Source organism: Panthera tigris, chromosome B1 (assembly GCF_018350195.1).
Source record: "Panthera tigris isolate Pti1 chromosome B1, P.tigris_Pti1_mat1.1, whole genome shotgun sequence".
Classification (NCBI taxonomy): domain Eukaryota; kingdom Metazoa; phylum Chordata; class Mammalia; order Carnivora; family Felidae; genus Panthera; species Panthera tigris.
Window position 1 is genome coordinate 39,086,010 of NC_056663.1, and position 22,571 is coordinate 39,108,580.

The following is a 22,571-nucleotide window of genomic DNA, read 5'->3' on the forward strand; positions in this document are numbered from 1 at the left end:
TGCTTTAGAAAACAGTTTGTCAGTTCTTTAAAAGGTTGATAGAATTACCATATGACCCAGCAACTCCACTTCTTCATATATATCCAAGAAAAATGAAAACAAAAGCCTATACACAATGTTTATAATTGTCAAAAAATGAAAAGAACTTCAATGTCCATCAGCTGACGAATGGATAAGCTAAATGTGGTATATCCACACAATGGAAAACTATTCAGCTGTAAAAAATTATGAAGTACTGATACAGCATGCACAAACCTTAAAAACTTATGCTAGGTGAAAGAAAGCAGTCATAAATGACAACATACTATATGAATCCATTTCTATGAAATGTTCAGAGAGGGAAAATCTAATTGCACAGAAAGTAGATTAGTGGTTGCCTATGGCTAGGGGATGGGTACTAAGCAGAGAATGCTAATGAGTACCAGTTATGTTGAGGAGAAAAATTTTCTAAATTTAGATTGTGATGATGGTTGCACAATTCTTTCAATATATTAAAACCATTGAATTGAATACTCTAAATTGGTGACATTTGTGATATGCAAAATTATATCTCAAAAATATATCAAAAAAATTTTTTTTACTTTAAAAAATTTTTATTTTAGAGAGAGAGAGACCTTGAATGGGGGAGAGGAGCAGAGAGAGAGATAATTATAAGCGGTCTCCACACTGAGTGTGGATGGGATCGATGCAAGGCTCAATGAGATCATGACCTAAGCCTACATCAAGAGTCAGATGCTCAACTGACTGAGCCATCCAGGTGCCCCCTCCAAAAATTTTTAAATTAACTTAATTCCATGGAGGCTGCTCTATCCATTTTTTCCCTAAGCCAGGGTCTAAAATGGAAAGGAACTGTTCATTCTTAGTCTTTTGGGGGGGGGAAACCTGCATTTTATTCCATAGCTGATTTGAGTTTTACTTCATCTATATATATTTTTCATGCAGGCTACAGATTATATATATATATATATATATATATATATATATATATATATCAACGTCCTAACTAATTAGAAGGTATATAAGGATGGAAAGGATGGAAAGGATATAAGGATGGAAAATTAATGTGAAAGAGGTTTTTTAGGGCACTTACTTAGGTTGGTTGCACTGTTGCTATAGCCCTGAAGTTTTCTTGTGGAGCTGCTTATTTTCCATCCTGTATTCTCCAATGTCTTTGTGGTGGATTATATTATTTGTTAGTAAGTATTCCCTTAATTCTGAATCTTTCCTACCTCACTCCTAAGGGAAATATATTTCCCAGTGAAGTTAGGTTTGTCTGGGTGACTTGCTTTGGCTAAGTAGTGAGGGAAATAGTGACTCCTGTTAATTCCAAATGGATGCTTGAGGAAGCTTTGGGATTTTCTGCCAACCTTCTTATAGCTATCCAACTAGAAGTGAGCATTCCAGATAGAAGTGTCTCCTTCAGCTTGAGTCTCAGACAAAAGACATGTGAAGCAGAACTGAAGTGACTATCAGCCCAAAGCAGAGCTACCTGACTGTCCATGATCTTCAAGGAAGAAATAAATGTTTGCATTCCACTGATTTTTTTTTATGCAACTTATCATAGTGAAAGCTGAATAATGCAATTATCATTTTATTCATTCAGAAAACATATTTTGAGTAGTACCATGCATTTGATTCTGTGGCTATTCTTTAATAGACAAAACTTGGTCTCTTCTATTGTCAACCACTTTATAGTCTAGAAGGTAAAATACAAAAGGACAAAAATAAATCAAATACAAAATAGGTGGTGAGTGATATGAAAAATATAAAACATAAGAGGTTTAGAGCAAAAAATATTATTTCTGACTCAGAGAGATCATAGAACCTTCATTTTAGGAGATGAAAACCCAATTGTATACTGATTGAAAGCAAAAGATATATACAATTTAACATAATGTAGTCAGTTTTCAGCTTAGATAAGTATAACAGTAAAATACAATGAAGACTAAGGTGAAGGTAATTTAAAATGCTGATGTAATTTCATAGAACCAACCCTAATATACTGTAGATTTCTAGTTATTTACAAATATTGTCTTCTTAAATTTTTTGGTTGGTTAATTATTTTCTCTTTCCTTTTCTTTATTTCTTCTCTCTCTCTCTCTCATTCAGTTATATAAGGTACTCACACCAGAGTGCTTCCAGAGGTGAAGAGATTACTTTTCCCTGAGCACAGAAGTGCATCAAGGTGAGTACATGGATCAAGTTGCATGGAGATCACGACCCCACTTGAGGGAAGAGTTCAGAGGAGAGGTGGCACTGTCAGAAAGCTGTCTCCACGGATTTTAGTGTTGGAAGAGACCTCTCCTACCTTAATCCCATTCCCCATTATTGTACTGGTGAGGACCAGAGGCACAGAGAAGCTGAGGAACTCATTCAGTCACACAGCCTGTTACGTGGTAGCCCTGGGACATGGGAGCAGGTCTCTCGATTCTTCATTCTGTTCTTACATTTATTTGTAACAACTCTAGTCAGATTTTTTTTTCACCTTGTCTGTGGTGAGTTAAATTTAAAAACTGAATATAAAAGTTAATAGTTTAGGGCCCAAGTCAAAAGTGCCTATAGGTTCTGGACAGTTTACATGAGCCTGAATCAAAGAGGGCAGTTGTGACCCCACATGGTAAGAATGCAGTCATACAGGCATAAGGGCCCACTGTGGCCTTTTTAAGACTGGATAATGTTCTGAGACAAGAATATTGAGTGGGGAAGACCTTTACAAATAGAGGGGATAGTGTGGACAAAGACAGAGAAATGGGGACATGTATTTAAAGAAAAGCCAGTAGTCTTATTTGAGGACATATGAAGAGTGTCTCTTGGTTGAGATAAGGGTGTGGTTCCTATAGCCTACACTGAGATAGGGATGAATTCACCCCAGCAAGCAACAGTATGCAGAGGTCCACACCCAATGACTAGGCAAATTGTTCTTCTCACTAGGTGCCACTGTAGGACAGACAACAACTAGAGCTCTTGTACTTTCCTCAAATGATACTTCTGTTCTGAATATGATACTACACAAGCCTCTGAAATTTACATCATCCCTCAAAGTAGGAAAAAAGAGTCAGGGAAAATCCTAACACGACTGAAGAACCCATGCAGCAATAGGTTTACTTGGAACTCACTAGATTTTTTAAAAATCCTATTGCCATTTTATTTTTTAAATTTTAATTCCAGTACAATTAACATACAGTGTTATATTAGTTTCAGATGTATAATATAGTGATTCAACACTTTTCTACATCATCCTGTTCTCATCACAACATGTGCATTCCTTAATCGCCGTAATCCCCATAATCACCTATTTCACCCATGCCCCCACCCACCTCCCCTCTGGTAGCCATCAGTTTGTTCTCTATAGGTAAGAGTCTGTTGAAGTAAAAGAAGGTGGTGGCAGAATAGAAAGACCCCAGCTTAGGTTCACCCTACAAACACATAACTATCAAATCATCCTAAATAACCCAGAAATTGTCAGAACAAACTCCACAACTAAAAGGAGAAAAGAGTCCACATTGAGAAGGTAGGAGGTGTGGAAATGTAGTTTAGGAGAAAAATGGATCACAGTTTCTGCAGAGGGGAGAGCGCCACGGTCATGGAGAAGGGCAAGAGAGAGAGGAGCACTGAGGGGAAGGCACAAAGAGGACATTTCTCTGAAGCTGTTGGCTTGGAAAATGAGAGGGGCTAAATTATATGAGTTCTTGCAATCAGTGGGGCTTATAAAGCCTGGAATTTTAAAGATCAGTGGGATTGGTTGGGATATAGACCAGAGGGCACTGCCCTGTTCCTGGTGAGATGGCAGACAAACAACCTTGGTTGCAATTTGAAGAGCACCTGAAACACACAGTGGAGAGATTATTTGCTCTTGAAGCATGTCCCTGAGAGTCAGTGTTCACGGAGACACCTCTCTGGGGACAAAGGAGCTGGCTGGTGCCATTTTCTTCCCCCACCATCAGCATAAACACAGACCCATCTACAAAAATCAGTGAAGTGCTGACATTGGCTGCCTATCTTGCTTATTCCAAGTGCCACAGTTCTGCACTTTGGTGGGGCTGCTCTTCTCAGTCAAGCACGCCTCCATCCCAGTGCAGCAGGCCCCTTTCAGAGAAGACCAGGAGAAACCCCTTTCCATATCACGTCTCCTGACCAGAGAGTTCTACGGGGTTTCAGTTCTAGTGGAAGTAGTATCAGGTCTCATTTAACAAGCAGACCAGGGCACACCTAGTCAAAACTCACCACATTCAGGCCAGGGACCAAACACTTCCCATAGCAGGCAAGGACAGCCTCTGCAGACAACTGGCATCAAGGATAGAACAACAAAAACGCAATAGCAGAGCACACACAGCATACATCAGAGACACTCCTGGAAGTGCCAGGGCCTGAACACTATATGAATCACTTCATAAAGCCATCCTTCAGAAGCAGGAGACAAACTGGCTTTTCTAACACAGAGAAGAAGATAGAGACTTAGACAAAATGTGAATGGAAGTATTTAGCCCAAATGAAAGAACAAGAAAAGGTCATGGCCAGAGATCTAATTGAAATAGATATAAGTAATATGTCTGGTGGAGAATTTAAAGCAACTATCGTGAGGATACTCATTGGGCTTGAGACATCAGTGAGACCCTTACAACAGGGATAAAAAAGTTAAAGTATCAATCAGAGATGAAGAGTGCAATAAACAAGATTAGAAACATGCTTGATGGAATGAACAACAGGCTGGAAGAAGCAGGGAGATGAATTAGTGATAGAGAAGATAAAATAATGGGAAAGAATGGAGCTGAACTAAAGAGAGAAAGAAAAATTATGCAACATGAGAATAGACTCATGTGACTCCATCAAACATAATAACATTCATATGATAGGAGTCCCAGAAGAAGAGAGAGAAAAGGGGGCAGAAAATTTATTTGAGGAAATAATAGCTGAAAACTTTCCTAATCTAGGGAAGGAAACAGACATCCATCTCTAAGAGGCACAGAGAATTCCCATCAAAATTAACTATAGCAGGCCAATACCAAGACATATTGTAATTATATTTGTAAAATATAGTGACAAAGAAAAAATACTAAAAGCAGCAAAACAAAAGAAATTCTTAACTTACAAGGAAAACCCACAAGGTTACCTGGAAACTTCTCCACAGAAACTTGGCAAGCCAGAAGGGAGGGGCATGATATATTCAATGTGCTAAATGATAAAAGTCTGCAGCCAAGAACAGTGTATTCAGCAAAGCTATCATTCAGAATAGAAGGGGAGATAAAAAATTTCCTAAACAAATAAAATCTAAAAGAGTTCATTACCACTAAACCAGCCCTGCAAGAAATATTAATGGGGACTCTTTGAGTGGAAAGGACAGACCAAAAGTGACAAAGACAAGAAGATCAGAGAAAATCTCCAGAAACAATGACAAAACGAGTAATAAAATGGCAATAAATACAAATCTATCAATAATTACTTTGAATATAAATGGAGTAAATGCTCCAATCAAAAGACATAGGGCGTCAGAATGGATTAAAAAAATGAGATCCCTCCCTATGCTGCCTATAAGAGAATCATTTCAGATCTAAAGACACTGCAAATTGAAAGTGAGGGGATGGAGAAATATTTATCATGCAAATTGATGTCAAAAGCAAACCAGAGTAGCAATACTTATAGTGCACAGGGTAGACTTTAACACAAAGATGGTAAGCAGAGATGAATAAGAGCACTATATCATAATAAAAGGGACAATCCAACAAGATCTAACAATTGTAAATATTCATGCCTCTAACATGAAAGCATTCAAATGTATAAAACAATTAATAACAAGCCTAAAGGAACTAACTGATAATAATACAATAATCATAGGGGACCTTAACATCCAACTTACATCAATGGACAGATCATCTAAGCAGAAAATAAATAGGTTTTGAATGACACACTGGACGAGATGAACTTAACATATATATTCAGAACATTCCATCTTAAAACAGCATCACAATTCCAGACTTCAAGTTATACTACAAAGCTATAGTGATCAAGAAAGTATGGTACTGGTACAAAAATCCAGTGACACATTTATCGATGGAACAGAATAGTATGTTGAGAAATAAATCCACTATATGGTCAATTAATCTTCAACAAAGCAGGAAAGAATATCCAATGGGGAGAAAAAAACTGTCTCTTCAACAAATGTTGTAGGAAAAACTGGACAGCAAAAGAATGAAACTGCACCATTTGCTTTCATCACACACAAAAATAAATTCAAAATGGATTAAAGACCTAAATGTGACATCTGAAACCATAAAAGAAAGCATAAGCACTAATTTCTCTGCCATCAGCCAGAGCAACTTTTTTCTAGATAGGTCTCCTGAGGCAAGGGAAACAAAAGCAAAAATAAATTATTGGGACTACATCAAAATAAAATCTTCTGCATAGCAAAGGAAGCAATAAACAAAAGTAAAAGGCAACCTGTGGACTGGGGAGAAGATAATTGCAAAGGACATATCTCATAAAGGGTTAGTATCCAAAATATATAAAGAACTTTTAAAACTCAACACCCCCCCAAAATGAATAATCCAATTAAAAGTGGGCAGAAGACATGAATAGACATATTTCCAAAGAAGACATCCAGATGGCCAACAGACACATGAAAAGATGCTCAACATCACTCCATCATCAGGGAAATAAAAACCAAAACCACAATGAGATATCACTTCACACTTGTCAAAATGGCTAAAATCAATAACATGAGAAGTAACAGGTGTTGGCATGGAGGTGGAGAAAGGGGAACCCTCATGCACTGTTAGTGGGAATGCAAACTGGTGCAGCCACTCTGGAAAACAGTATGGAGTTTCCTCAAAAAGGTAAAAATATAATTACTCTATGAACCGGTGAGCACGCTACTGGGTGTTTATCAAAAAAGTACAAAAGTGCTAACTTAAAGCCTAACCCTTTATGGGATAAGTCGTTTGAAAATATCCTTGACTTTTTTTATCTCCAAGAAGAATGGGGCCTTTTGATAGACTTTAGGTTTAGTTCTAGAAACATATAAGCAGTTAGATTTCTGTATACTTCAATCTGTGATTATGAAAGTCAGAGACACAGGAAGAGAATGTCTATTCCAAACAAGACTATATATTTTAGACATCCAGGTGCTTGGGTTCTTGCCCAAATGTCTTGTTCCTTTAGATGATTGTTCCATTTCTTTCCCTTTGCTAAAATAAAATTTTCCATATATTGTGCTATGACTAAGACCTAAGCAAAACAACACACGTGAAAGAAAAATCAACACATTTGTTCTTTTCCTATACTGAAGGCATGCTTTGGAAATGTGGAATTTCCTCCCAAATGTTTCTGTCAAACTATCCCTGCTCACAAACTCCAACTTAAAAAATATATTTATAAGGGAAACTTCTGTGTATCTTTACTATAGTAAAGTAAATGTATCTTTACTATAACATACAAAAACAGACCACCAATACACTAAAAAGACTAAAAACTGTGGTGAAATTATATAGACATTTTTCATAGTTTGAATTTTAACTTTGAATTAGATATATTTTTGTGAATAATTTTTTCAATTTTTTTCAGTCAATTTTGGGATAATCACCAGGTCTCCAGAAGGTTTCAGTACACTCTATTACAGCAATGGATTGCAGGTGACTGATTCTGGCATCCCTCAACAAATTCCAGTGGGAGCACTGAAGTGAGCTTGGTTCTACTCCTGGCTCTACCAGTAATTCCTCCAGAGGCTTGGGCTAGTCCCATTTCCTCATTTACTCAACTTTAAAATGAGTGGGCCCCTAGATGATCCCTAGGCCTTTTCCAGCTGACACATTCTTTGATTCTACTTTTTTTTAATGAAACTTTTAGACTCACAAATTGACAAATGAATCCTCTAGAATTTTATTTTTTTCTCCCAATAACATATGTTTTATTAAAAGTCCATTGGAGCTAATTTTATTCCTCTTTCTATAATTTGATTCAGAATTTTTCTTTGTACTTATACATATGGAGGGGGTGTTAATGCTGGTAGAACTTTACCATGCTATGTACCTTTTCATCTCAGATCAATGGGATCTCCCTTGTTGATTGAAAGTGATAATAGATCACACAGTAAGAAAAAGTATTACCCCATGAAAAGGGAAAGTGGGCATGATTTTCCATTAGGAAGAGAACCAGTCATATCTCAGCAGAGACTGTTCAGTACAAACTATTGCCTAATCCCTATATTCCCATATAGCTTTATTGGCAGATTCAAGGGTAGGATTGAGTTTGGGGGGCAGTTAACGGTATTGATTGCTTTCAAACACAATCTTGCTATGTGTAAAGCTCAGAAATATAAAGCTTAGGACCAACTGCAATCAATGTAATTCTGTAAAAAGTATGGCATGCTGGAAAGAATGCCACAAGATTATAGAGAAGAAAGAGAGAACCATGAAGAAAAATAAAATGATTTTAAACCATCCCAGAAAAGAAATTTAATAGCAGCTGAAGTCTGGGGAAAGAATTAACAGTAGAATATAAAAATAAAAAGTAAACAGAAAATAACAAAAGGATGAATTTGGAGAGCTAGAAGTAAATAGTGGAAAATGAGAAATTACTAGTTTGAGTGAAGAACTAGTACTCCAGAAAAATAAGGTGAAAATAATTCATAAATGCTAATATCCGTCTTATCAGCATAGTTGATGTGAATATATCACTGTGTTTATTCTCATCTGGGTGGTTTATTTAACCATGACTGTGTTGGTATATGTGTAGGGTATTTAAATATTTTGTTAATATACTCTTAAATGGCAGACAGGTAAATAAACAAGTGAACAGTCATTAGACTACATATATATGTATAAATTAATTAACAGAAGTTTAAGATAATTGAGGTGGAACTAAAAACAATTCTTTAACTTTTCTCCAAAATATTATTTTTCTTAGGTCCCTTCAAAGAAGATGCAAATTAAACATAAACAAATTCTTATGTATACAATATAAAAGATTTTTTATCAGCATTTATAATTGTAAAATATTTTTTAAATGATAAAAATCATGCCAAGATTCTTTTTTTTTTTTAATTTTTTTAATCTTTATTTTTGAGAGAGAGACAGAGTTTGAGCAGGGGAAGAGCAGAGAGGGAGACACAGAATCCAAAGCAGTCTCCAGGCCCCGAGCTGTCAGCACAGAGCCTGACCCTGTGCTCAAACTCACAAACCTTGAGATCATGACCTGAGCTGAAGTCAGATGCTCAACCGACTAAGCCGCCGAGGTGCCCCATGCCAAGATTCTTTTAAAAACTCAGGTCGGGGTGCCTGGGTAGCTCTGTTGTTTGAGTGTCCGACTTCGGCTCAGGTTGTGATCTCACATCTTGTGAGTTCAAGCTCCACTTCAGGCTCTGTGCTGACAGCTCGGAACCTGGAGCCTGCTTTGGATTCTGTGTCTCCCTCTCTCTCTGCCCCTCCCCCACTCACACTCAATGTTTCTCTCTCTCAAAAATAAACATTAAAAAATTTTTAAAACATAAAAACTCAGGTCATATTAAATACTTTGAAGAAAATTTGAGAAGTATGACTAGAAATATCTTGATGATGGATAAAAAGAGTAAAATAAATTAAGTTTTTTAACTTAAATTTTTTCTTCAGAAGTTCTTTCTCAAAGAGTGTTTAAATTTTGCTGTTATTGTTTAATTCATAAATAATTTACATTTAAATTCATCAATGTCTTTAAATCAATAAAGTAAGGATACAAAGCATATGTATCTAGACCCTTTTAATTTTCCTGGTTGTACAAGGTCCATTTTAAACCAGGATTCCCATCATCCAAGGGGTTGTTTTCAGTTTGCAAGAGGACTTCGATGGAATCCTGAACCAAACTAAAGGACTATGGAAGCAAATTCAGAGCTGCAAATCTAGTTCATAATGCTATGTGCTGTTTCTTCAGAGAAATAAGGAAGAGCATTGTTTACTAGAAGAAACTCAGACATCTAGTGCAGCAACAAGAGGTGGGCTGGAATGGTGACAGCGCTTACCAAGGTCATTGGCCTGGATGAACCAGAGCTGTAAGTGGGATGCCTGTCTTTTTGATTCTCAGAGCACCGCCCTTTCACTTCCCTGTGCTGTTATTATGTTTTCATCTTTACTTTCTCTAAGACCAATTCTTATTATTTTATTTATTTTTTTTAATATTCCATAATTGAGATATTTACTAGACCTAGGGAGAATCTTTACATAATGATAAAAGTTTCAATTCATGAGAGAGAAATAATATTTCTAATTATGTATGTTTCTAAGAACTAAATTACAAAACACATAAAGAAAAACTTGACAGACTACAATATGAACTAATTCATTTCCATAAGGAAAAACTTAGACACATCTTTCTAATGAATTGGTAGAACAACAGAATTAATTGATCTCTTGCACCTAACAACTGTAATTCAAGTTTCTTTCTTTTTAATATGAATTTATTGTCAAGCTGGTTTCCATACAACACCCAGGGCTCATCCCAACAGGTGCCCTCAATGCCCATCACCCACTTTCCCCTCCCTCCCACCCCCCATCAATCCTCAGTTTATTCTCAGTTTTTAAGAGTCTCTTATGGTTTGCCTCCTTCCCTCTCTGTAACTTTTTTTTAATCCTTCCCCTCCCCCATGGACTTCTGTTAAGTTTCTCAGGATCCACATATGAGTGAAAACATATGGTATCTGTCTTTCTCTGTATGACTTATTTTACTTAGCATAATACCCTCCAGATCCATCCATGTTGCTACAAATGGCCATATTTCATTCTTTCTCATTGCCAAGTAGTATTCCATTGTATATATAAACCACAACTTCTTTATCCATTCATCAGTTGAGGGACATTTAGGCTCTTTCCATAATTTGGCTATTGTTGAAAGTGCTGCTATAAACATTGGGGTACAAGTGCCCCTATGCATCAGCACTCCTGTATCCCTTGGGTAAATTCCTAGCACTGCTATTACTGGGTCATAGGGTAGTTCTATTTTTAATTTTTTGAGGAACCTCCACACTGTTTTCCAGAGTGGCTGCAACAGTTTGCACTCCCACCAACAGTGCAAGAGGGTTCCTGTTTCTCCACATCTTTGCCAGCATCTAGTCTCCTGATTTGTTCATTTTAGCCACCCTGACTGGCGGGAGGTGATATCTCAGTGTGGTTTGATTTGAATTTCCCTGATGAGGAGTGATGTTGAGCATCTGTTCATGTGCCAGTTAGACATCTGAATGTCTTCTTTAGAGAAGTGTCTATTCATGTCTTCTGCCCATTTCTTCACTGTATTATTTGTTTTTCGGGTGTGGAGTTTGGTGAGTTCTTTATAGATTTTAGATACTAGCCTTTTGTCCAAGATGTCACTTGCAAATATCTTTTCCCATTCTGTCGGTTGCCTTAGGGTTTTGTTGATTTTTTTCCTTTGCAGTGCAGAAGATTTTTATCTTGATATGGTCCAGTAGTTCATTTGTGCTTGCCTTTGGAGATGTGTCGAGTAAGAAATTGCTGTGGCTGAGGTCAGAGAGATTTTTTCCTGCTTTCTCCTCTAGGGTTTTCAGGGTTTCCTATCTCACATTCAGGTCCTTCATCCATTTTGAGTTTATTTTTGTGAATGGTGTAGGAAAGTGGTCTAGTTTCATTCTTCTGCATGTTGCTGTCCATTTCTCCCGGCACCATTTGTTAAAGAGATTGTCTTTTTTCCATTGGATACTTTTTCCTGCTTTGTCAAAGATTAATTGGCCATACTTTTGTGGGTCCACTTCTGGAGTCTCTATCCTAGTCCATTGGTCTATGTGTCTGTTTTTGTGCCAATACCATGCTGTCTTGATGATTACAGCTTTGTAGTAGAGGCTAAAGTCTGGGATTGTGATGCCTCCCACTTTGGTCTTCTTCAATATTACTTTGGCTAGTTGGGATCTTTTGTGGTTCCATACAAATTTTAGAATTGCTTGTTCTAGCTTCGAGAAGAATGCTGGTGCAATTTTGATTGGGATTGCATTGAATGTGTAGATAGCTTTGGGTAGTATTGACATTTTAACAATATTTATTCTTCCAATCCATGAGCACGGAATGTTTTTCCATTTCTTTGTATCTTCTTCAATTTCCTTCATAAGTTTTCTATACTTTTCAGCATACAGATCTTTTATATCTCTGGTTAGGTTTATTCTTAGGTATTTTATGATTTCTTGGTGCAATTGTGAATGGGATCAGTTTCTTTATTTGTCTTTCTGTTGCTTCATTATTAGTGTATAAGAATGCAACTGATTTCTGAAAAATTGATTTTGTATCATGCGACTTTGCTGAATTCATGTATCAGTTCCAGCAGACTTTTGGTGGAGTCTATTGGGTTTTCCATGTATAATGTCATGTCATCTGCAAAAAGTGAAAGCTTGACTTCATCTTTGCCAATTTTGATGCCTTTTATTTCCTTTGGTTGTCTGATTGCTGATATTAGAACTTCCAACACTCTGTTAAACAACAGTGGTAAGAGTGGACATCCCTGTCATGTTCCTGATCTCAGGGGAAAGCTCTCAGTTTTTCCCCATTGAGGGTGATATTAGCTGTGGGTGTTTCATAAATGGCTTTTATAATGTTTAAATGTGTTCCTTCTATCCAGACTTTCTCAAGGGTTTTTATTAAGAAAGGATGCTGAATTTTGTCAAATGCTTTTTCTGCCTCCATTGACAGGATGATATGGTTCTTTTCTTTTATTAATGTGATGTATCACATTGATTGGCTTGTGAATATTGAACCAGGCCTGAAGCCCAGGAATGAATCCCACTTGATCATGGTGAATAATTCTTTTTATATGCTGTTGAATTCGATTTGCTAGTATCTTATTGAGAATTTTTGCATCCATATTCATCAGGGATATTGGCCTGTAGTTGTCTTTTTTTTGCTGGGTCTCTGTCTGGTTTGGGAATCAAAGTAATTCTGGCTTCATAGAATGAGTCTGGACGTTTTCCTTCCCTTTCTATTTTTTGGAACAGCTTGAGAAGGATAGGTATGATCTCTGCTTTAAATGTCTGGTAGAATTCCCCAGGGAAGCCATCTGGTTCTGGACTCTTATTTGTTGGGAGATTTTTGATAACTGATTCAATTTCTTCACTGGTTATGAGTCTGTTCAAATTTCTGTTTCTTCTCGTTTGAGTTTTGGAAGTGTGTGGGAGTTCAGGAATTTGTCCATTTCTTCCAGGTTGTCCAGTTTCTTGGCATATAATTTTTCATTATATTCCCTGATAATTGGTTGTATTTCTGAGGGATTGGTTGTAATAGTTCCGTTTTCACTCATGATTTTATCTATTTGGGTCCTCTCTCTTTTCTTTTTGAGAAGCCTGGCTAGAGGTTTATCAATTTTGTTTATTTTTTCAAAAAACCAACTCTTGGTTTCAATGATCTGCTCTACAGGTTTTTTTGTATTCTATATTGTTTATTTATGCTCTGATCTTTATTATTTCTCTTCTTTTGCTGGGTTTGGGGTGTCTTTGCTGTTCTGCTTCTATTTCCTTTAGGTGTGCTGTTAGATTTTGTATTTGGGATTTTTCTTGTTTCTTGAGATAGGCCTGGATTTCAGTGTATTTTCCTCTCAGGACTGCCTATGCTGCATCCCAAAGCATTTGGATTGTTGTATTTTCATTTTCATTTGTTTCCATATATTTTTTGATTTATTCTCTAATTGCTTGGTTGACCCATTCAGTCTTTAGTAAGATGTTCTTTAACCTCCATGCGTTTGGAGGTTTTCCAGACTTTTTCCTGTGGTTGATTTCAAGTTTCATAGCATTGTGATCTGAAAGTGTGCATGGTATGATCTCAATTCTTGTATACTTATTGAGGGCTGTTTTGTGACCCAGTATGTGATCTATCTTGGAGAATGTTCCATGTGCACTCGAGAAGAAAGTATATTCTGTTCTTTTTGGATGCAGAGTTCTAAATATATCTGTCAAGTCCTTCTGATCCAATATATCATATCATTGTTTCTTTACTGATTCTCTGTCTAGATGATCTATCCATTGTTGTAAGTAGAGTATTAATTCCCCTGTAATTACCACATTTTATCCATAAGGTTGCTTATGTTTGTGATTGTTTTATATATTTGGGTCCATCCGAATTTTGTGCATAGACATTTATAATTGTTAGGTCTTCCTGATGGATAGACTCTGTAATTTTATATAATGCCCTTCTTCATCTCTTGTTATAGCCTTCAATTTAATCTAGTCTGTCTGATGTAAGTATGGCTACTTTAGCTTTCTTTTGACTTCCAGTAGCATGATAGATAGTTCTCCATCTCCTCACTTTCAATCTGAAGTTGTCCTCAGGTCTAAAATGAGTCTCTTGTAGGCAGCAAATAGATGGGCCTTGTTTTTTTATCCATTCTGATACTCTATGTCTTTTAGTTGGAGCATTTAGTCCATTTACATTCAGTGTTATTATTGAAAGATATGGGTTTAGAGTCATTGTGTTATTTGTAGGTTTCATGCTTGTAGTGATGTCTCTGGTACTTTGTGGTCCTTACAACATTTCACTCACAGAAACCCCCTTAGGATCTCTTGTAGGGCTGATTTAGTGGTGATGAATTCCTTCAGTTTTTGTTTGTTTGGGTAAACCTTTATCTCTCCTTCTATTCTGAATGACAGACTTGCTGGATAAAGGATTCTTGGCTGCATATTTTTCCTGTTCATCACATTGAAGATTTCCTGCCATTCCTTTCTGGCCTGCCAAGTATCAGTACATAGGTCTGCCACTACTCTTATGTGTCTACCTTTGTAAGTTAGAGCCTGTTTATCCCTAGCTGCTTTCAGAATTTTCTCTTTATCCTTGTATTTTGCCAGTTCACTATGATATGTCATGCAGAAGATCCATTCAAGTTATGTCCAAAGGGAGTTCTCTATGCCTCTTGGATTTCAATTCCTTTATCCTTCCCCAGATCAGGGAAGTTCTCAACTATGATTTGTTCAAGTACACCTTCAGCCCCTTTCTCTCTCTTCTTCTTCTTCTGGAATACCTACGATGTGGATATTTTTCTGTTTGATTACATCACTTAGTTCTGTAATTCTCCCCTCATACTCCTGGATTTTTTTTATCTTTTTCTCAGCTTCCTCTTTTTCCATAATTTAATCTTTGAATTTACCTATTCTGTCCTCTGCCTCTTCAATCTGTGCTATGGCCACCTCCATTTTATTTTGCACCTCGTTTATAGCATTTTTTAGTTCCTCATGACTATTTCTTAGTCCCTTGATCTCTGTAGCAATAGGTTCTTTACTTTCCTCTATGCTTTTTTCAAGCCCAGCGATTAATTTTATGACTATTATTCTAAATTCTTGTTCTGTTATATTGCTTAAATCAGTTTTGATCAATTTGTTAGTTGTCATTACTTCGTGTAATTTCTTTTGAGGAGAATTTTGCCATTTCATTATTTTGGGTAGTCCCTGAAGTAGCTCCAAACTGCAGGGCACTTCCCTTGTGCTGTCTGGAGAAACTTGTGCTGGTGGGTGGGGCTGCAGTCAGACCCGATGTCTGCCTTCAGCCCACTGCTTGGGCCACAGTCAGACTGGTGTGTACCTTATCTTCCCCTCTCCCAGGGGCAGGACTCACTGTGGAGTGGTGTGGTCCCTGTCTGGGCTGCTTGCACATTTCCAGGCTTGTGGTGCTGCTTCCATGGGATCTGGCCAAGGGTGTATTAGATCAGGTGGATCCACAAGGTGCACAGGGGCAGGATGGGCAGGCTTAGCCAGCCCAGTCCTCAGTGGCCCCCTGAGGGAGGGACTCTGCAGCACCAGGAGGCAGGCAGGCCCATGGGAGGGATGGATCCACATAAGCACAGTTTTGGGCATTTGGGCGGTGCAGTCAAGTTCGGTGGCAGGAACTGGTTCCCTTTGGAATTTCGGCTGGGGGATGGGAAAGGGAAATGGTACTTGCCAGCGCCTTTGTTCCCCTGCCAAGCTCTGTCTTTTTGTGACTCAACCACTCTCCCTCCTGGCGTCCTCTCACCCTCCTCATTCTCTGAGATCAGAGCCATTGACTTTTAACATTCCAGATGTTAAGTCCCCCTGGCTGTCAGAACTCGTGCAGTCTGGCCCCTCCACTTTTTGCAAGCCAGACTTCGGGGGCTCTGCCTTGCCCAGCAGGCTGCCCCTCTACCGCCCCGGCTCCCTCTTGCCAGTCCGAGTAGCACACACCGCCTCTCTGCCCTTCCTACCCTCTTCCGTGGGCCTCTTGTCTATGCTTGGCTCTGGAGAGTCTGTTCTGTTAGTCTTCCAGTGGTTTTCTGGATTATTTAGGGTGATGTGGGTGGAATCTAAGTGATCAGCAGGAGGAGGTAAGCCCAGCATCCTCCTATGCCACTGTCTTCCAGCATCCCTCTAAGACCAATTTTTAAAAGTAGCTTTGGGAATAAGTATCAAATATTTAAATGCATGGTATTAGGTGAAAGAAAGACTAATTGGGGTTTTGCTTATGAGTAAGGATTAGAGACACATGATTGCAAAAGATATGTAATATAAGGATATAAGGCTATTAAACTCATATTTCTATGCTGATAATCAGAACTCCTGATCTATACCTCATTGTATGATCTTTCAATGAACATTTATTGAGCATACTACTCTGGAGAAGTGCTGAGCTAATAGCAATAATGATTCTCACTTTTTGAGCAGTTATTGCATGCCAGGCACTGCTCTGAACATTTTTCATGTATTTATTTAACCCTCAAAAGAATCCCACAAAATCATATTCTTATCTGCATTTTACAGATGAAAAAATAGACCCAGATAGACCACGTAACTTGCTTAAAGTCCCAAGGTAAGTGGTAGTGCCTGTATTCAAATTGAGACAGACCCAGCTCAGTGAATGGGACAGTCAGTCTCTGCAGAGCTCAGGGGCTATGAGACAAACTCAGATAATGGGGGCTGTGTGTGTGTGTGTGTGTGTGTGTTGGGTGGTAATTTACTGTATTTAACCTTTCTTTGTCAGCCTTGAGGGGATTAAAAATGTTTAAGCACGAATGCCAAAGGGAAAAGAAAGCATTAGCATTTAGATTCTAATGAATCTAATTTTTGAATTGGATTTTTCACTTACAAAATAGGCTTGAAAGGCAGGCACTATTCAGATAGGATATGAAGGGAAGAAAGCTATATTAAGTTCCAGGCCAGCTGTCAAGACCAGAGTTTCATGTAAGGGCAACAGGGGACAGACAATCTGCAAGAAATGGAGGAAAGCCTCCATTCTACACCCAGGTAAAGTGGGAATATGATGGTCAAAAGAGGCAGTTGCTGGGCGCCTGTGTGGTTCAGTTGGTTAAACATCTGACTTTGGTTCGGGTCATAATCTCACTGTTCGTGGATTTGAGCCCTGCATCAGGCCCTGTGCTAACATCTCAGAGCACTTTGGATTCTGTGTCTCCCTCTCTCTCTGCCCCTCTCCTGCTTGCACTCTGTCTTTTCCTCTCTCTCTCTCAATAATAATAATAAACATTTAAAAAAAGAGGCAGTTGTATGTTTGAGAGAATTTGGAAATTCTGGGGGCTAGTTGCCCCTGAATGAATCATAGAGCAGAGCAGCATGTTCAGGCAGAGAAAGGGTCTAGTTTGCACTCCTGAGCTCCTCACACATCTCATGTGGTGGGGATACTAAGTTGAGAGGCAGCTAACAGCAAGAGAGCTAGGGGTAGACTACCTGGAACAGGGTGAAACACACAACAGGGACTTGGAGGAGGCCACAGCTGGTGGAGCTAAGTCAGCAAAAGAGGCTAGTAGGTCTTTCAGAGCTGAGAAATAGATGAGTGTGAGTTTATTAGCAGCAGGCCCCAGTAGAAGGCCAGCACAGCCTCTCAGCTGGGATAAGACAGGACCAGAAAGCACTGCGTGTATTGGAGAGCCTTGTACACTACCCCGTCAGAGGCAGGACATCCTCCCTCCCTCCAGAAACTCAGAGGCCAACCCAGAGGAGTCAGATGAGGTTTGGAGAGCCACAAAAAAGAGTCTAAGCAATTATTTCAAAGATAGCATTATCAATGGGCTATTTAAATTACTGGATCAAACTCAGTTTACAAAGCTGGAGTAAATTTGGTTGTTTTATCTCCCAGAGCAAGAGGAGCAGAGGTGGCAGTTCTCAGTCATGAGGAAGTTCAGAAAATCTATAAACAAATTAAAGAAACTACACTTTATCTGCACAACTGAGTTTTGGTAGTCCTCTTTTTTTCTTTTTCAATCCTGCTCTGCATATAAACAGTTAACTACAATAAAGTATGGGAAGTTTTATAGGAGAATGATAAAACAGCATTTGGTATGTGTCAGACACTGTCCTAAGAACCCTACTAACTACCTTAAGGCTTACAACATTCCTATGAGTAGTTGCTATTTTTATTACCATTTTGCAGATGAAGACACTGAGACACAGAGAAGTAACTGTCTCAAGATCACACAGTCTATAAGTGGCAGGGCTGGGATTGCACCCAGATGTTCTGGCTCAGGAGTCTATGGTGTTAACCTCCATGTTACATTTTTCATACACAAAGTGTGAAGCAAATACAAAGATGATGTGATGCCCTCTGCCCATTTGCAGCCCAGGCTTCTCAGAGGAAGTGTTGGGACTTGGCCTTATGGGGAAGAAGGGAAGCAAAGAGGGTGAAAAACAGGGAAGGCAAAGGCATCAGATCTTAAAGCAACATTCATTCAGGGAAGAACAATTCATTAGACTCCTTAACATTCAAAAGGGTAACCTTCTAGAACATTCTGTTTGTGAATATTGTTACTGCCTTTGTAGAACAGTATGCTTTATACCCAAGATGTTTTTTCTTCTAACCAAGATCAAAAAGTTTCTAAGACCTTTGCACTTTGACTTGACTTCTACCACCATGCTATTTTCTTTCTTTCTTGATCACTTTGCATAAAGAAACAGTTTTTATTACTGTATGAGAATGGGCTTTAACCATGAAACAGTAAAGCACAGTTAACTGGGAATGCTTAGCAGTCAGTTAGGCTCACTCACTAGCTAACTGATCATCAACCTTACACGACTATGATTAAAATTCAAGCCTCAGCAGAGTAGGTCACAAATTGTCAACACCAGGAAGGTTAAATCTGAGAATGCCATAAGTCTACTGTGTCCTGCAGGCTGGACCATACAGTGTGGAGGAGAGTGGCCTGAAGGGAGCCAGAACTCAGCAGTGGCTAGATCCTGTCAGCTCTCACGTTCCCAGTTCACTACAAGCTGGGAGCCTGAGGGAAAAAGGGAATCAGAGAAGAGGTCTCGGAACATGGACATTCTTTCAACTTATGAAGTGTTCTGGATAATTTTTCAGGCTTACAGTATTTTCCTACATGTGTATTGGCCATTTGTATTTCTTATTTTGTAAATTTTTAGTGTATGTATTTTGTCTTTTTTAAAAATTGACTGTTCATCTTTTTAAACACTTGGCTTTTTTATATACTTAGAATATTAACCAATATATGTTGTAAATTTTTGCTCAGTTGTATTTACCTCTTAAATTTTTAGAAAATGTTTTTCTATATAAATTTTTAAAATTTTGTGTGGTTAAATCTATACATTTTACTGTATGGTTCCTTCACTTTTTATACTACTAAAAAATTATTTCTTACTCTCATTCAGAAAAATAGCCCTATATTTTCTTACATTGGCTTTTTGCTTTCATTACATCCTAGGGCTTAAGAGCCCAGATTCTGAGTCCAAAGAAGGTGAGGCTAACTAACTCCTTACTCTGCCCTCTCTGGCTGTGAGAATTTTCCATCCTTCTGTTTCCCCACTTACTGTGAGCCAGGCACTCAAAACTCCAATGAGAGAAGTACTGTCCCAATCACACTGATGGGAAAACTCATATTTAGAGAGGTGAGATTACAGGTGCAGAGACATCCAGTAAACAGGAACTGAAACTGGGTACCAGTTCCCTGTGCAGTTACTAATTACACTTACATTATACCAATTCACACAAAAAATTATCATTTTATTCCTTTACAACATTTAGAATATGGTTCCCTAGCATTTTATATGAGATGTTTGCATCTATCACCAAAAGAAACAATGTTGTGCAGTTTTACTCACAGACCCGTTTCCTAACCTTGGAGTTTAAATGACCTCTTGGCTCTGATGGTATTCAGAACCTATGGTGTCTTCTGAGGACTTAGTTACCACATGTGGCCTGTTTCAAACACATTACTAAATGTTTGGGCTTGGCAGACAATCTCTCTCTACTGAGACCTGCAAAGGAAAGGGGACCAAAGAAAGAATACAATAGATCTTCTGCATAATTAAAAGCTCTTAGTATGTTTTTCTCTCTGTCAGGAATGAAATAAATAAGCTGTAAGTAGGTGATAGGAAGATTCCACTCCCCCAGTGTTGCTTGAAACAAGAACTGTCTGTAGATGGTGTGGGTTCAGTTCTGAGTATTTTTTCAAGTTTTCATTTAATTTGATTAGAAACAGCTGGAGAATCAGAATGACTGTGTAACTTCTCCAATGATACAGAGGGAAAGAATGTTCACAGTGACATAACCACAAGTTACCATCCTGGCTTGATCCACACAGGAAAACAATTTGCATTGCTTAAATTACAAACTCCAAACTTCTTGTCCTTCCAGTATTCATCTTTTATCTGTTCAGATTAATAGTGCCCCCAGGCTGCTGTCACATGTGCTACTTCGTACATTTTGTCTTTATAAATGGATTTCTTAAAGTATTCATATCAACATAAGATTCTTAACAATCAGTAGTATTACTTTCATTATTCAATCATGGGCAGAGGGGAGAGAATTTTCTCTACACAGATCAAGGACTCAGATGTTGACCCAACCCTGAAGAAATGTGCTTCTGGGAGAGCAGATTCTGGTTCTGCTGCTAGCTATTCAGCCTCATGGCAGTAACGGGCCTGTGACCTCCCCCAGCCCAAGCCCCTTTCTGGAGGTATTCTTCCCAGGCAGTGGCCCAAACTCTGTCCTCAGATCCTTGAATGGAGTCTAAGACTAGTTTCACAGAGAAGTTGGAGGATTTTTTGCTAGCCTTTTCTATTCTTCATTGTATAATGTAGAAAATTAAATCAAAATTTTAAGTGTCAAGCGTCTGACTCTTGATTTCCGGCTCAGGTCATGCTCTCTTGGTTCATGGGATTGAGCCCCGTGTCAGGCTCTGTGCTGGCAGCACAGATTTTAACTGGGATTCTCTCTCTCCCTTTCTCTGCCCTTCCCCCTGCTCGTGTGCTCTCTCTCTCTCAAAATAAATAAATAAACGTTTTTAAAAAAGATTTAAAAAATAATTTAAAAAGTTTTTAAGTGTCAACCTTACAGAGCCATTGGCAGAATACATAGTACAACGTCTATATTGTGTTTTAATAAAACAAGTTGCCAAATGATGAAAACTAATAACGTTTAGTTTTGAAATGTGAAAATGCAGAAAAGAAAGGCAGTAAAAGAGAAAGAGAAAGTAATCCATAATCTCACTACCTCCAAACAACCACGATTAACATTTTGTTATGTGTTTATCCAGTATACAGTATTTTATACTCTCTTTCTCCTTTCTCTGTCCTCCCCCTCCCTCTCATGCAGAGGTCACCTAGTTTATGTTCTCTCACAAGTAGGACACAGAGGTGAAAAAGGAAATGGGCACTATGGGATCCACACACCTGAAAAGTTGTTAGGGTTGACAACTGACCATGGCCTTGGATCTCCACATACCATGTCTTTGCAGCTCCCACTAGACCTAGAATTTTTATCAGCTTACTTCTGAATTATCTACAGCTATCTCAGTGGAGGGTAGTTGACAGCCATTTGTAAGCAAGAATGGGATTAAGAATAGAAGCATGTGGAAGGACCAATTTTTCCATGGCTCCTTGGCCCTGGCCAGGCCCCTAGGTACAGCATCTAACCCTACCTCCACCTCTCCAGTGGCTCTTATTATGTCGTATCCAGATAGTTTTAAAATTCTTTTTCTACTGGCGTGCCAGAGACAGTTAAGGCTCACCAGACATTCCATTTGCTCATCAACAATTCCAGCCTTTCTTCAGTTAGGCAAGGCTGTGTGATTAATTCTCCCTTCCCTTGCTGACAAGGAGGACTTGTGTTCTATCCAGCTGGTACAGTTCCAAGATGGAATATTGAGGGATTATGTGTCATAAGACCCTTACTGATCCATGTGGAACCCATTGGAAGAGAAAAATAAGTTGTTTTAAGCCCTTAAAACTTTAGGTTTGTTTATTATTGTAGCACAACCTGGCACATTCTCACTAAAACAACTGGAATCTCTCTCAGTTGACACTATACATTGATTTTTTTATATCCTTAAAATAAGGATTTGATCATAGTATTTCCTTCTTTAAAAATTATTGGGGGTTGGGGCACCTGGGTGGCTCAGTCAGTTAAGCATCTGACTCTTGATTTTGGCTCAGGTCATGATCTCATGGTTGTGAGATCTATCAAGCCTGAGTCAGGCCGCTTGCTGAGTATGGAGCCTGCTTGAGATTCTCTCTCTCCCTCTCTCTCTCTGCCCTTCTCCTGCTCACTCCCACACTCTGTCACTTTCTCTCTCTCTCTCGCTGTCTTAAATAAAAATTTAAAAAAAATTATCAGGGGTTAGCCATTACCTAAATGATGAAGTACAAATGCTTT

General features: G+C 38.4%; 1 protein-coding gene across 2 annotated transcripts in view; it reads right to left on the minus strand.

Moving 5' to 3' along the window:
• Window positions 1–22,029, minus strand: part of PSD3 (pleckstrin and Sec7 domain containing 3) — a 734,808-nt gene extending 712,779 nt beyond the window's left edge. For both annotated transcript variants that reach the window (XM_042983313.1, XM_042983312.1), the window contains exon 1: window positions 21,928–22,029. The gene's annotated coding sequence lies outside the window, so the exon portion shown is untranslated. The remainder of the gene's footprint in view (window positions 1–21,927) is intronic.
• Between the last annotated feature and the right edge of the window lie 542 nt (window positions 22,030–22,571).